This window comes from Hetaerina americana, unplaced genomic scaffold (assembly GCF_022747635.1).
Source record: "Hetaerina americana unplaced genomic scaffold, ioHetAmer1.1.p SCAF_6, whole genome shotgun sequence".
Classification (NCBI taxonomy): Eukaryota; Metazoa; Arthropoda; class Insecta; order Odonata; family Calopterygidae; genus Hetaerina; species Hetaerina americana.
The window spans coordinates 23,251,442-23,264,279 of NW_027287205.1; the positions used below are offsets into that span (position 1 = coordinate 23,251,442).

Consider the following 12,838-nt stretch of genomic DNA (forward strand, 5'->3'; position numbering starts at 1 on the left):
TTGTTGAATGTATTTAGATTTTTTCCCAAATTACTTGCAAGTTTCCTTATCGTATTATCAGGGCGCAAAACTGGGGTTGGAGAAAACTGTCTCATTTACGAATGATTTTAACAGCTTTTTTCTCGACGTCAATTGTGACACCCCATCACTCCTCTTTAAAAAAAATGCTCGCTCTACGAATAAGCGTTCACGCGGGGTAAATGATATATTTTTCTCACACAAAATATGAACGTTAATGGTTCATTCCCATTTGCACGCTCGGAAAAGGAAGTCTCTAATATAAACACTTATTAATGAAAAATGCTTGAGTTATTTGTAATTGGATTGCTTTTAATGCATTAGGTAATAACGCATGAGGAAAAAAGAATAAATTTTCTAAGGCCCATGACGTCTTGTGCAACACATTATTCCACCCTAATTATTTTTGAGATCCTCTGCATGGAGAAAGAACTTAGATCAAATGCAAGAAACTAGGCGTTAGCGTTCATTTGTTCAAGCAAATAATGATACCGATTTCATGAGCTGGTAAGCCTCTAACGTAACGTAACAGTAATCATCATGTTTGTGTAATATATTCGAAAAGAAGGCAAAGTACGAACTATTAATGGTAAATACGAACCCCTCATATCTCACCGTGAGGAATACCAATGTCCACAAAATTCCAAAGAGCTATAATATAAGTTATCCCGGAATATATTTCACTTGATGAGCCTTTTCCATGAACTAAAACTTCTACTATCCCTTGATATGTGAAGGGGGAAAGAGTCGTATTTTCAAGAGAATATAGTTCAGATTGATTCCAGGAAAACAGTCCTGGTTGCTAAACAGCAAAGTTTTATTAATGGCATTTTCTCACTCCGTTCAAGTGCTTTTGGAAAATCTGAGTAAAGAAAGGGCGCAGTCATTTATCGTGGAGTGCAGAGAAACCCTGCTTCAACCAAGTGTTGTTTAGTCCCCTCATCTCTTCTTTTCATCGCTTCCACCGCTGAAGCAAATGACACTTGCCAGTATGTTCAAGATTATGTGGAGATCCAAGAATAGCCCGATTTCATTTGATGTTTGGAAACTGTTTACCTTGACCATATTTTCTGCAATACTTATTAGCCATTGATGCAGGCTTTATCCAAGAAAGAGTATTTAATATAAATTAACTTACGGGGGGGTGGGGGGACAGTTACTTTCCCTGTGCAACGTATGGTCTCTTAGGAAGATCTGTCACCCAAAAAATCACGAAGCCCGAGTGAAGCTGAGGGTGCCTTAGTCATGCACGGGAATTGAACTTTGGTCTTCCGGTCAGTTATCATGCATACGACGTATGGGACTACCATATTCCCATCTTAATTTATGTGACAATAGAACTTTTTTCAGGATTTTTTGTACCCCTTATTGATAAATTGATTCATTTTCTATATGCGATAATGTAACGTATATTTTTTGGTAAATGTTAATCTCAATTAAAATGTAATTTTTGATAAGAACTAGATAAAATATCTGAATGGTATTTTTCACGTTTACCCTTGTCTAGCATAGTGACATTTGTAGTTAAAAATGAAAAGGCATTGTCGTCATACTTCCTTATCTGATGATATGCAAATGGATAAAAATGAATATTTGAATAAAGAGTTCTCGTTCCAAAAATCTCCAAGAGAGGAAAAAATCTCCAATCTCCCTTGTATTATTGGAAAAGATTTGCCTTTAGAAATTCTCATCTCTCACTAGACTTCTGTTTAAGTTTCTGCCATTTCCGTCGTGTGGTTTCATTTTCATCGTCGATTGAAGAAATTAACCTTTTATTAGAAAAATGGATTGCGAGTTTATTGCACCTAAAGACGTTATAGCCGAGTTGAAAGAAGTTTATGGCACATCTGCTCCTATGTTCACAACTGATTACAAATGGGAAAGGATTTTTAACGTGGCCGTACATCCACAACGATGAACATCATCCGGGACGGCCAGTGGAAATGAGTCCCTTCGAAGTGATTGATAAAATCCACGATATGCTTTTAAGTGATTGAATTGAATTGTGGCAGATCACTAGGTACAATGCTTTCGATTTTAAACGAAAAATTGGATGTGAAAATAATCTCGGCAAGGTGGGTGTCGCGTTTGCTCTCAGTGGATAGTAAACTCAATCAATCGATCAATTTAAAGGTGTTTTCGGTGTTTTTCCGTTATAATCCCGATGAGATTTTGCATCTATGCGTGACTATGGACGAAATATGGCTATACTACTATAATTCAGTGACAATTAATTAGTGGAAGCAATGGATTTCAAATGGTAATTCTACTATGGAGAAGGCGAAGACAGTGAAATCGGGATCATCTACACTGCTTACTCACAAATAAGATAAACTGTGCGTAGAGAGTGTCATGTGTCGTTATTGCACCATTTCAGTGAAAAATAACGTCTTCTTTTACCATAGAAAATGTTTTCTTCCGTCAAGACAATGCACGGGCGCACACCTGCGCGGTTTAGATAGCAAAAATTATGAAATGAAAGTTAGAATTATTATAAAATCTACCGTAATAACCAGATTTAGAGTTTTTTAATTTCCTATCGTGAAAATATGGCTCGGAGGAGTACGATTCAAGTCACACGTGGAGGTCATCTTCAACATGGATGCCTACTTTAAGGACCTTCCGAAATCCTAATTAACACTGAGAAAGATTTCTCGAGCTAAATAGGTTTTATGTTGAAAAAGAGTACATATCTTCCCAAAATAATTTGTTTCTCCGTTTTTTTCTAAAGACTTATCGAAGGATTTACGTATTTCTCGAATGATGCTAAACTCCACATTATAACGCCAGAGAGGCAATGTAACTGTCCAATATATTGTGTGCGCTCTTCATTCTGGCATTGATGCTTAATAATCCCTACCACTCTAGTCCAAGATCCTTAGATACTGATGAAATCCCCCACCACCACCTCACGGTAGCGTTTTCTTTACCGCGGCTCTCACTTCTAAATTCATGTGGTAACTTTGGTTTTATACTCTGGACTCGGGGTTTCTGTAAAATGCCATCAATGCTTGGCTGAGCCCCGGGTGATCGATTATATTACGTCTCCGGCTCCCCTGCCGGTGGGAAGAAGTCAAAGCCTGGTGGCAACGAGTTTCTTCCGCACGATCCTCAGACCCTTCTCCGTGTGTTCCGATCCTCGATCAGTTATGGACCGAATGTTGACGGCAGAAAAGACGCTCACGAGCAAATTACTTCCCTTATCTGATTCTACGTCTTACCCAAAAACTGCGTTTGGCTTCAAAACACTTTTTAAAGCTTTTAAATTACTACGAATGGCGTTATGTATGCGTTTAAAAAAATGAGCGATGATGTCCTTTGGGGTAGGATTTCAATTCTGGGAATAGGAAAGAGTCTGCTAGTGCCTACTAGGGACTGTAAAGTGGTTGGGGAATTGTCACGATGCCTTTGCAGAAGGTCTTCGCAACAAGACACTGGACTCTGCTCTTGGTCATCCATAAAGACCTTTGGGACGAGTTTAGCGCAGATTCTTCGCATCGCCGTATTTCCATTAACAATTATGTGCACTGTCATGTTATCAATGTCAATACGATCTGCGATCATGCGTGCATTTAACCGATGGTCTGAATTCAGCACTTCACGCATGTGTGAAGAAAGTTTGTCACCGATACTTTTTATACAAACCTTGTTTGTTATGAGCACGGTGATTTAAAAGGCGATTTTGTAAAAATCAGAAAATATTTTGCTTAAATTCGTGTGTTTTTCATACTTACATTTAAGTCTATAACTATTCATTCGTTCCTTAGTGTTAAAAAAACCAAAGGACATATTTATAATTGAAAATATTGAAAACACATGAATTTCGGTCAAAATATTTATGAATCTGATAAAAAAATATCTTGACTACCAACAATAATTCGGATGATGTAGATTCAAAATTAAAGCCCTGGAAGTAATCCCCCAGACGGTAAACTACTCACAAAGTCACCCATGACGAATGACTCATAGCTCTCGGCGGCTGCCCCGTTATTTACTCCACGCTCACTTCTTTCCTTTCGGTCGGTTGCTGATACATACGTTCATTCGGCCGAGTTGAAAAGACTCGCTTGCCTTCTTGACTGGAAATACCTGACTCTCTCTTGTTAGAAAAGGAAAATTCGATCGATTCGGTATAACTCTCGTATTTATTCAAGAACTGGAGATACTTCGTCGTACCAGACTCATAAGCCAAGGTAAAAACGTTTACATTTTTAAAAGTACTCCCCCAGTTAAGACAGTTTTCTTGGATACTAACACCAAGCCCTGTGCAATTCCTAAGCTTGCCTTACGTGAGTAGGGGGAAAATGTTTGTCCTGGCGCAGGTTTGACCTTGACATTCCAACCCGGAACTATCGGTCGCAGAGAAAAACAAATGACGTCACGTGAAAGAGGGGGGCATTTGTCCTTCACAGGCAATATAATTGCATCACGTCAACCCAACCCACGCAGGAAAAATCATCCTGGCGCAAGTTTCACCTTGAAACTCAAACCCGGATACATCAACAACTATCGGTCGTAGAGAAAAACAAATAACGTCACGTGAAAGAGGGGGGAGGGAGCATTTTTCCTTCATATGCAATCTAGTTGTACAACGTCAACCCAACCCATGCAGGAAAAATCATGACCCAAGGCCATCGCCTCTTATATCTCCAGAACTATCGATTGAAGAGTACAACAAACGGTGCCAAGTGAAAAGGGAGGCAATTATACTTCAGATAAATGCCTTAAAGTGTCCCCTTTAAATTGAACAATATATAGATTTCATCAATTATCTCGTTAATTTCCTATCAAATACCCTAGTGCTGTAAAATAGAATTGGCAGATAAAAACATAGGACACAGGCCATCACCTCTGTCCTGTCGATAACCATCCCAGCATCCGGTATAGGACCCGCCTTCTAGAAAATCCAAGATGGCGTGTTTCAGGAACGGCTTCTCGTATCTACTACCCTAGTGCTGCCATATCCCATTGGCAGTTACCAAGATCTTAACAAGTGAGGTTGCAACGTGACTCCTCCCACTTATGTATATAACTAACCTCTTCCGAAAAGAAGCTCATTCTCCGTCAACATGTGCGTGAAAATTGACTTTTTATGTGCTCGCTTGGGTGACGCATATCTGCGCATGGAGCGAATAGAAGATGAGGATGCGTACTCAATATGCATCCCGAGAGAAAGAATTGAAAATACCGATTTTATGCTATCAGTTTCTTTCCTAACTACGTACTACTGTGTGTTCCGACACCAGAACCGTGAGTTTGATGTCGTCGGGCAAAAAGTGAAATTTTCCGGCTTTCAAGATGGAAGTGGGAGAGTCGTGAGATTCAACATCACCCAGGCATCTGACATCTCCGATCCTGAGAAGCGTCTAAAGGCCGAGGAGCAGCTTCCCTTCATTTGGCTGGACGTGTACGAAGCACATCGCCCGCAATCGAGAGTAAATGGAGGATATGTTCTAGAGCGTCGAGGAAGAACTGAGTTTGACGGTGGATCGCAATTTGTTAGCAAAGGAGATCGCGTGGAAGTTGACGGAGTGAAGCCAGTTTGCTACACGGACCATAAAGAATCGAAAGTGCGATACTGTACCACGGACCATATCCGAGGCACCCGTCTGAGAGTGATCAAATTTGTACTCAAATTTGAAGATGAAATGTTTGTATATTAAAGTAAATAAAAGTTTATTATTGAACATTGTTTTTTATTACTCATTTTATGGGATATAAGGTTAGAAATAAAACACGGATACGGGTTTTACATAATTTATTAAAGCATACATACATTTTTTTACTGGTTTTCATTACAACAATAATAATTTTTACATTTTTTATTTACAAATTTTATTTTGAATACACCATTCAGCCAACTTGAAACAGTTTTTTCTTGCACATTGTGTGGTATTCTGGTGTGCAGGTAATAAGCATCCCTCATGTGTAGTTAATTTCTTGAGCGAGGGACAGCCGTACAGTTCGAGATTAGCAACACAAATTCCCTCGGGAAGAAGACCGTTTAAGAAAGATGCCTTTTGTACACCCTTGGTATATAAATATTTATATGGCCTCGTATAATTGGATAATACACTCTCCAAATCAGAATAATCCACGTCTCCAGAATATTCCGTCAAGCCGTGATAATTGTTACGCAGCCAAGTCGCCTCTTTAGTATAAAGAATTCTCGCCGGCGATTTAAATAGCCACGTATTACAACACTTGTTCTGGACAGCGATTATTGCCAATTCCTTGACAATAAATTTTCCATCGCTGGTCATAAATCCTTGAAATTCGATAATGGCACTCATCGCGATGTATGTCCAACTTACAAGATTTTTACACCCAATGCCAGGGGTTGAACTTACATCAAGACCTTTTAACTTACAGAACTTTCATTCGTGCCAGAGGTTAAAAAGTCTTACATTCACATACAGGAAGCCAAATACTTTTAGTCATCAGCCGAATCATACGCAATGAGTACCTTCTCCAATTCAAGCCTCTGTATATCACAATTTGCAATATTATTTGCTAATTTATTCGCGAGAAACTGTTTTATTTTTTGACGACTATCCAAAAGCCTCTGGAGAAATAGATTTATCAGTTTGAAGAGTTGTATTAGAGCCCCCCACTCATCACCATTCAAGTTGACGGTGTTTTTCGTTAAATTGCTTTTCAAAACCAAATGTCTCTTCCCAAAGTCATTTGCATATGCCAAGCAGGGTGACGTTAACACACCTTTTTCTCCCCTATAAAAGTACACGTTTACAGTCTCTAGCTGCTCTGGAGGAAATGGAAACTTAACTCTCAGAAGTGGAGTTTTATAGAAATAAAAGCTAATTCCCTCAGCGGAACACCCGTGCAAGAAGGCCACCTAGTTAGAATCAAGTAATGTCATCATCTGTGCATGTGCTGGTCTGGATGTGGATGGAATTAACTAGTTCAACCATTTGAATTATCCACCGACGCAACCTAAGCATGTGCCAAGGTTTGCGGAGTTGGCAGCTTCTACTGAAAAAATGCAATGCTCAATGCCGAACATCCGCGCAAGAAGGTTACCTAGTTGAAATCAAGTAATTTCATCATCTACGCATGTGCTTGGATGGAATTGACTAGTTCAGGTATTTCCTTTCAATTATCCTTCGACGCAACCTGAGCATGTGCCAAGGTCTTTGGAGTTGGCAGCTTCTACTGAAAAAATGCAATGCTCAATGCCGAACATCCGAGGACATGCAAGGAGTTGTTATTGAAAGAGATTAAGGAGGATGAGGAATCTCTCAAGGATGTTGGGATATGTTCAACGAGTGAGGTCAGCGGAGTGAAAAAAAACCCACTCCACTATCCGATCTTGCTTAATGCAACCTCCTCCTCTAACTTCCTAGTTTTAGCACGTAGCATGATGCTCTACAGAAGCGTTCCTGTATATAAACCCTCAGCTTTGAGTCTCCATCATTCAACACCTGGCAGAGATCTATTACCGTCGCTATTATCCGCTCTCCTCTGATCATCGCCGCTCATTGCCGAATTGCCGAATTGCACCATATTCCAGTCTTGTCACCACTCCTGCACCAAAAATCATAATCATGGAGGCTACTACTTCTGCTTCTGGGTAATTATGACTTAGAGATAATTAACATTATTTTAAATGTTATTTGAATATGGTTGAGGAGGGGTCTTAAATATATATATATTTATCATATTAAAATTTTCAGAATTTCCATCAACATTAGGAAACTACACCCATTTGCAAGTACCCCTATGCCATGCTATGAATGCCCTGCTGGATATGATATTAGTGCTGTCCAGTGGGATATAATTCCTAAGCGGGGGCGGGCTTTAATACCTTGCGGATTCTCCCTTGAAATCCCCAAAGGATTTTACGGGAGACTCGCATCCCGCTCTAGTCTTTCGCTGAGGTATGGGATAGAAGTTGGGGCGGGTGTAATTGATCCTGATTATAGGGGGGAAATTAAGGTTCTCCTCTATAACCATAGTGATGAGGATTTTTTGGTGAGAAGAGGAGCTAGAATATGTCAAATCATCCTTGAAAGAATCGCTACAGATGTTTCATTTGTAGTGTCTGATGACGTTACCTCTAATAGTAACCGAGGACAGGGTGGTTTTGGCAGTTCTAATCACCCTCCAGTTAATTGATGTGAGTAACGATTAATATATATATAAACATATGATTTATTGTATACAAAGTTTTCGTTTTTACCTTTGTAGGATGGAGTCCACCCCCTCAACCACGACGCTTAACAGCACCCCCACTGTCAGCGTCACCACCTCCACCTCAACGTCACCCGAAGCGTTGACCTCTTCATCAACTTCTGTGGTAGCTTTTTTAACTGGTTATATCAAATTTTAATAATGCTCGAAGTGTAATTAATATCTACTGACGGTACCTATTTTTATTCTGGCAGGCTAGCATCCGGGAAAGATTCTTTCGGTTGCAGGAGGAGGGGTCATTTCTGAAGAAGGAGGATTTGGAGGAGGAAACCCGCTACCGGGTGGAGAAGGTGGAGATGATGACCACCCGATTCGGGGAGGGGGTGGTGGCGACAATCTTTTTTCGGGGGAGGGAGAAGAAACTTTTTCTCCCCCGAATGTTTACAATGACGGTGGGGGAGGTTATGATTTATAATTATAGCCAAGAAAAGTTTTTTATATGTAAAAAAAATAATCAAATAAAAATTATTTGAAACAAAATGTTCGTTTTAATATATATGAATTTCCACAATTTTGTATCCCTATTCCTTAGAGAAAACATTATATATTTGGTCCACCTATTTGGTATATCAAAGTTTTAGAAATTGGGAATGTTATACCCTTATGTCTGGTATCGTACAGAATTTTAAAAATGGTACCTCAATTAGGGATTTTTCCATACCCTTAGTTTTCCAAGGGTAAACACTTATAATTTTACGGGTAATTCAATGCGGAATAGATAACTAAATTTTCCCTGATAAACTTTCAAATTTAAACCATATTTTTATCTAGAGGGTTTTTTGTAAACGCCACCGCCTAATTCTTATCCTTTCTTTTAGGAATAGTGACCTACCTATTTGGTATATCAAACTTTTAGAAATTGGGAATAGTAAACACTTATGCTCCGTATCATATAGCATTTTGAAAAGGGTACTTCAGTCGGAGATTTTACTATACCCTTATTACCCTAGGGTGAACCCTAATATTTTTACGATTAATTCCACGCGGAATCGGTAGCCAGCTGTTTTCTGATAAACATTCAAATTTAAATCATATTTTTATCTCTTCAAACAACGGAGTTATTGAGCATAATTCCCGAAAATTTCGGCTTTTTTGGCCATAGGGCCAAAACCACTGGTCCGATCGGTCTGAAAGTTCTGGAAAATACTCAGTACGAGAGTACTGAGTACCCCCACGGTGCTCAACCCGCTAAGGGGTACATAGGGGGTGTCCTTTCGACAATGATATTCCCGTACCCTGAAAACCCTTGGATACCCTGGAAAGGGTCTCCGGTTTTCTCGCCGGGAATCGAAGGCGGGCATTGAGAGTGACCCATCTTCACATTTGCTCGCTTCTAGAGCGTATAGAAAAAATGAAAAAAAATCCGAAAAGCCAATTTGGCTAACGGGTCATACTTACCCCCACAGCTTTTGGTGTTAGCCCCACGGAGGAAGATCTCATCTGGAACCCTACACGATGATTAGGTGGGCCTATAGACCGGGACTATTTCCCGATCTGCTGGCGACCTAACGCCGATCCGTCCCCTTTATATACTGCGTAGAAAGTGTGGTGGAAAGGGAAAAAGCTAAGGGGTGAGGGATGGGCGTTTCCCGGTTAACGCAATTCTACTCTCTCTTCATGCCCTCCGCTTTAAATGTCAATTTCCGAATAGGAGAAGGAGACTGATTAATAGGTATAGAATGAGAGAATAGCAAAGCGGAATTGAAGAGAAATAGCGGGAATTTCAAAAAATTAGGTCTTGAGAACTTTAATTAATTTTTACGGGCTTATTTAAAGTGCTATCAAAAAAATAATAAGGACCTTTTTAACATATAATCACGTTGTCTTTCCATTATTTTTGTTTATTTGTTGTTATCGTTATTATTAAACGAGATATTTGATAAAATCTATATATTGTTCAATTTAAAGAGGACTCTTTAAGGCATTAATCTGAAGTATAATTAGCTCTTCTTTCACTTGGCACCGTTTGTTGTACTCTACAATCGATAGTTCTGGAGATATAAGAGGCGATGGCCTTGGGTCATGATTTTTCCTGCATGGGTTGGGTTGACGTTGTACAACTAGATTGCATATGAAGGAAAAATGCTCCCTCCCCCCTCTTTCACGTGACGTTATTTGTTTTTCTCTACGACCGATAGTTGTTGATGTATCCGGGTTTGAATTTCAAGGTGAAACTTGCGCCAGGATGATTTTTCCTGCGTGGGTTGGGTTGACGTGATGCAATTATATTGCCTGTGAAGGATAAATGCCCCCCTCTTTCACGTGACGTCATTTGTTTTTCTCTGCGACCGATAGTTCCGGGTTGGAATGTCAAGGTCAAACCTGCGCCAGGACAAACATTTTCCCCCTACTTACGTGATACTGAATGGATAAAGTTCTCTCTGGTTCCACTCGGTTTAGGTAATCTGCGCTCCTGAATCGTGGTTCAATCCATTGTAAAACGTAATATCCTAAAACTATATTGAAATAAACCTTCATCGACTTCGCTAAATGTTATCATTATTATGATTCGCAGGTATCTGATCAGATTGAAGGAATGTAGCTCCCTAAATTTCGTCCAGTTTTTCTATTTGAAGCTTTCTTCTACCTTGTTCGCCCAACGACCTCCTCTCTGTAGCGTAGTAATTTAATGACTATTGAAGAATTATGGGGATATGCATTAATCTGGGGAAGTACGCTGCTGGAAGCGAGCTAATAGAATAGATTTGTAAGGTTATTGATCTCTGATTAAGCTCTTTTCAAACCAAGCCAAGTGACTGATTACTGATTAATTAGTCAATGTCAAAGAACAATTCTAACTTTATAGTTTAATTCAAATTCTTCGTGGTGTCAACTTGGTGGTGGAAACTGAGAAAAGAATGACAAAGAGTAGGGAAAAGGTAGCTGTATTTTTTCTGTATGCATTTACGTTCTAGATGCTGAAAGACCTATCTTGCTACCTTGCACATCAATATATAAGGTGAGTAGATAAAGTAAAGAGGCATGGAGAGAGTCAAAAGTGTGTGCATGAGGAAATATTTTATAGCGTTGAAGACACATAGGATGAATCACTAAATTATTCTTATCTGCGGACGACGCGTCAAAGCTACTAACCGCAATTATTATATTCACGAGGAATGGTGAAATTAATTGTAAATATAGGAAAAATAAAGTTGATTTTCTTTCTTGATATCTGATTCTAAAAAGTGGTTGCAGTCAGCGAGGAATAGTCAAATATATCTTAGTTCTATTCAAAATTTATTTGAGCCCAGTGTTCCTTTTATCTGAATCCAAGTCCTGGGTACATGCTTCAAAGCAATAAATTAAATAAAAATTATATTTTAACTTTAAAACTTTCATCGTCATACCTGTGACATACAAACAAATTGATCTTATCGCGTAAGATCTATATTGATGAGAAAGTTACTAAGAATCTTATAAATGGGATTCAAAGTTATATGTATTATTTGAAGTTACATTTGAAAAATTCCCGCAATATGAAGGTAACCACCGAATAATTCATCTTATTCTCATTTAATTTTTCTATCCATCTCATTTAACATCTCTTTGCCATGCATCTCATTTTTTAAATTTGTTTTCTTTATCCTTCACCTGACTTCTTAGTACAACACTCCCTGCGTGCTTCTTCACTTGTTCAGCAAGGGGCAAGCATGGGTCTAGTAAATAAAGTAGACCTAGTTCCGGTCCATTTTTGCAGAGGGAAAAGGGAAAAAATATCACAGCCACATAAATGACACAATTCCCACCCGTACATGCCTTGGGTCAACGCCGCCTAATGTGACCCACGTGGGTTGTTACTTTTCCCCCGCCCAGGTCAGCAAGCCTTCTGCACCCTCTCGTCAAAGGCTTTCGTCGCTCGCATTTCCTTATCCCTACCGTCACCTCGGGTTCCCTTAATTACCTCCATCTAAATGTCGCTCGCGTGCACCAGACCGACAATCAGGTCAGGATGACAGTTGAGTAGTGTTGTACGTGCAATTGAACTTTTTTCTTGCCGCTTTAACCTTTTTTAGTTCTTAATTTTTTATCTAAATGGTCTGCTGAACTAATTGCAAAATATTTTGAGAAATTTTTGTGCATCAGGTGAAACTAAAGAACCAAAAGGCCCTTGATGGGAGGAGGTTTAGTTAATACTTCATCCTTCTTTGACTTTGTGAACTGAACTGTAACCTCACTTTTCATACGGAATTTCAGAATGATGGCTTTCGTTTTAACCCAACCATTTCTCCTGAAGTACTTATGTAATTAATTAGGTCAATTGTTTGTTTAGTTATAACTGCAAATTTTTATTTATCTAAGTGGGATAAGGACTGTATGTACTGTTATTAAAATTTCTCTAACGACTACATATGATGTCACAATCTAATGATTGCGGCAAACATATTGGAAGAGCATGCTAAAATGAAATTTTTTAAAAGAGGAGTGAAACTGCGATACTTCAGAAAATCTCATCGAAACAATACTCTTGTGAATTGCAAATTAGAAAAAAACTCTTTAAAAGTTGGTTATTTTTATGAGCCTATCAACCTTTAGCGATCGAAGACACAGGAAACCCAAGTATGCAGTGAGTTATGCTATTTATAATATCAATAATAATAATGAACAAAAA

The 12,838-nt window shown here is 39.0% G+C and overlaps 1 protein-coding gene and 1 long non-coding RNA gene across 3 annotated transcripts in view; one reads left to right on the forward strand and one right to left on the reverse strand.

Moving 5' to 3' along the window:
• LOC139695164 (zwei Ig domain protein zig-8-like) overlaps window positions 1-12,838 on the reverse strand; it is a 593,972-nt gene that overhangs the window by 317,780 nt on the left and 263,354 nt on the right. The window lies entirely within an intron of this gene.
• Window positions 7,760-8,694, forward strand: LOC139695272 (uncharacterized). Of its 2 annotated transcripts, none has more exons than XR_011702297.1 (3): window positions 7,760-8,155; window positions 8,206-8,335; window positions 8,424-8,694. It is a non-coding gene; the product is annotated as an uncharacterized lncRNA (long non-coding RNA). The 2 variants fall into 2 exon arrangements; XR_011702296.1 differs by having other exon boundaries at window positions 8,227-8,335.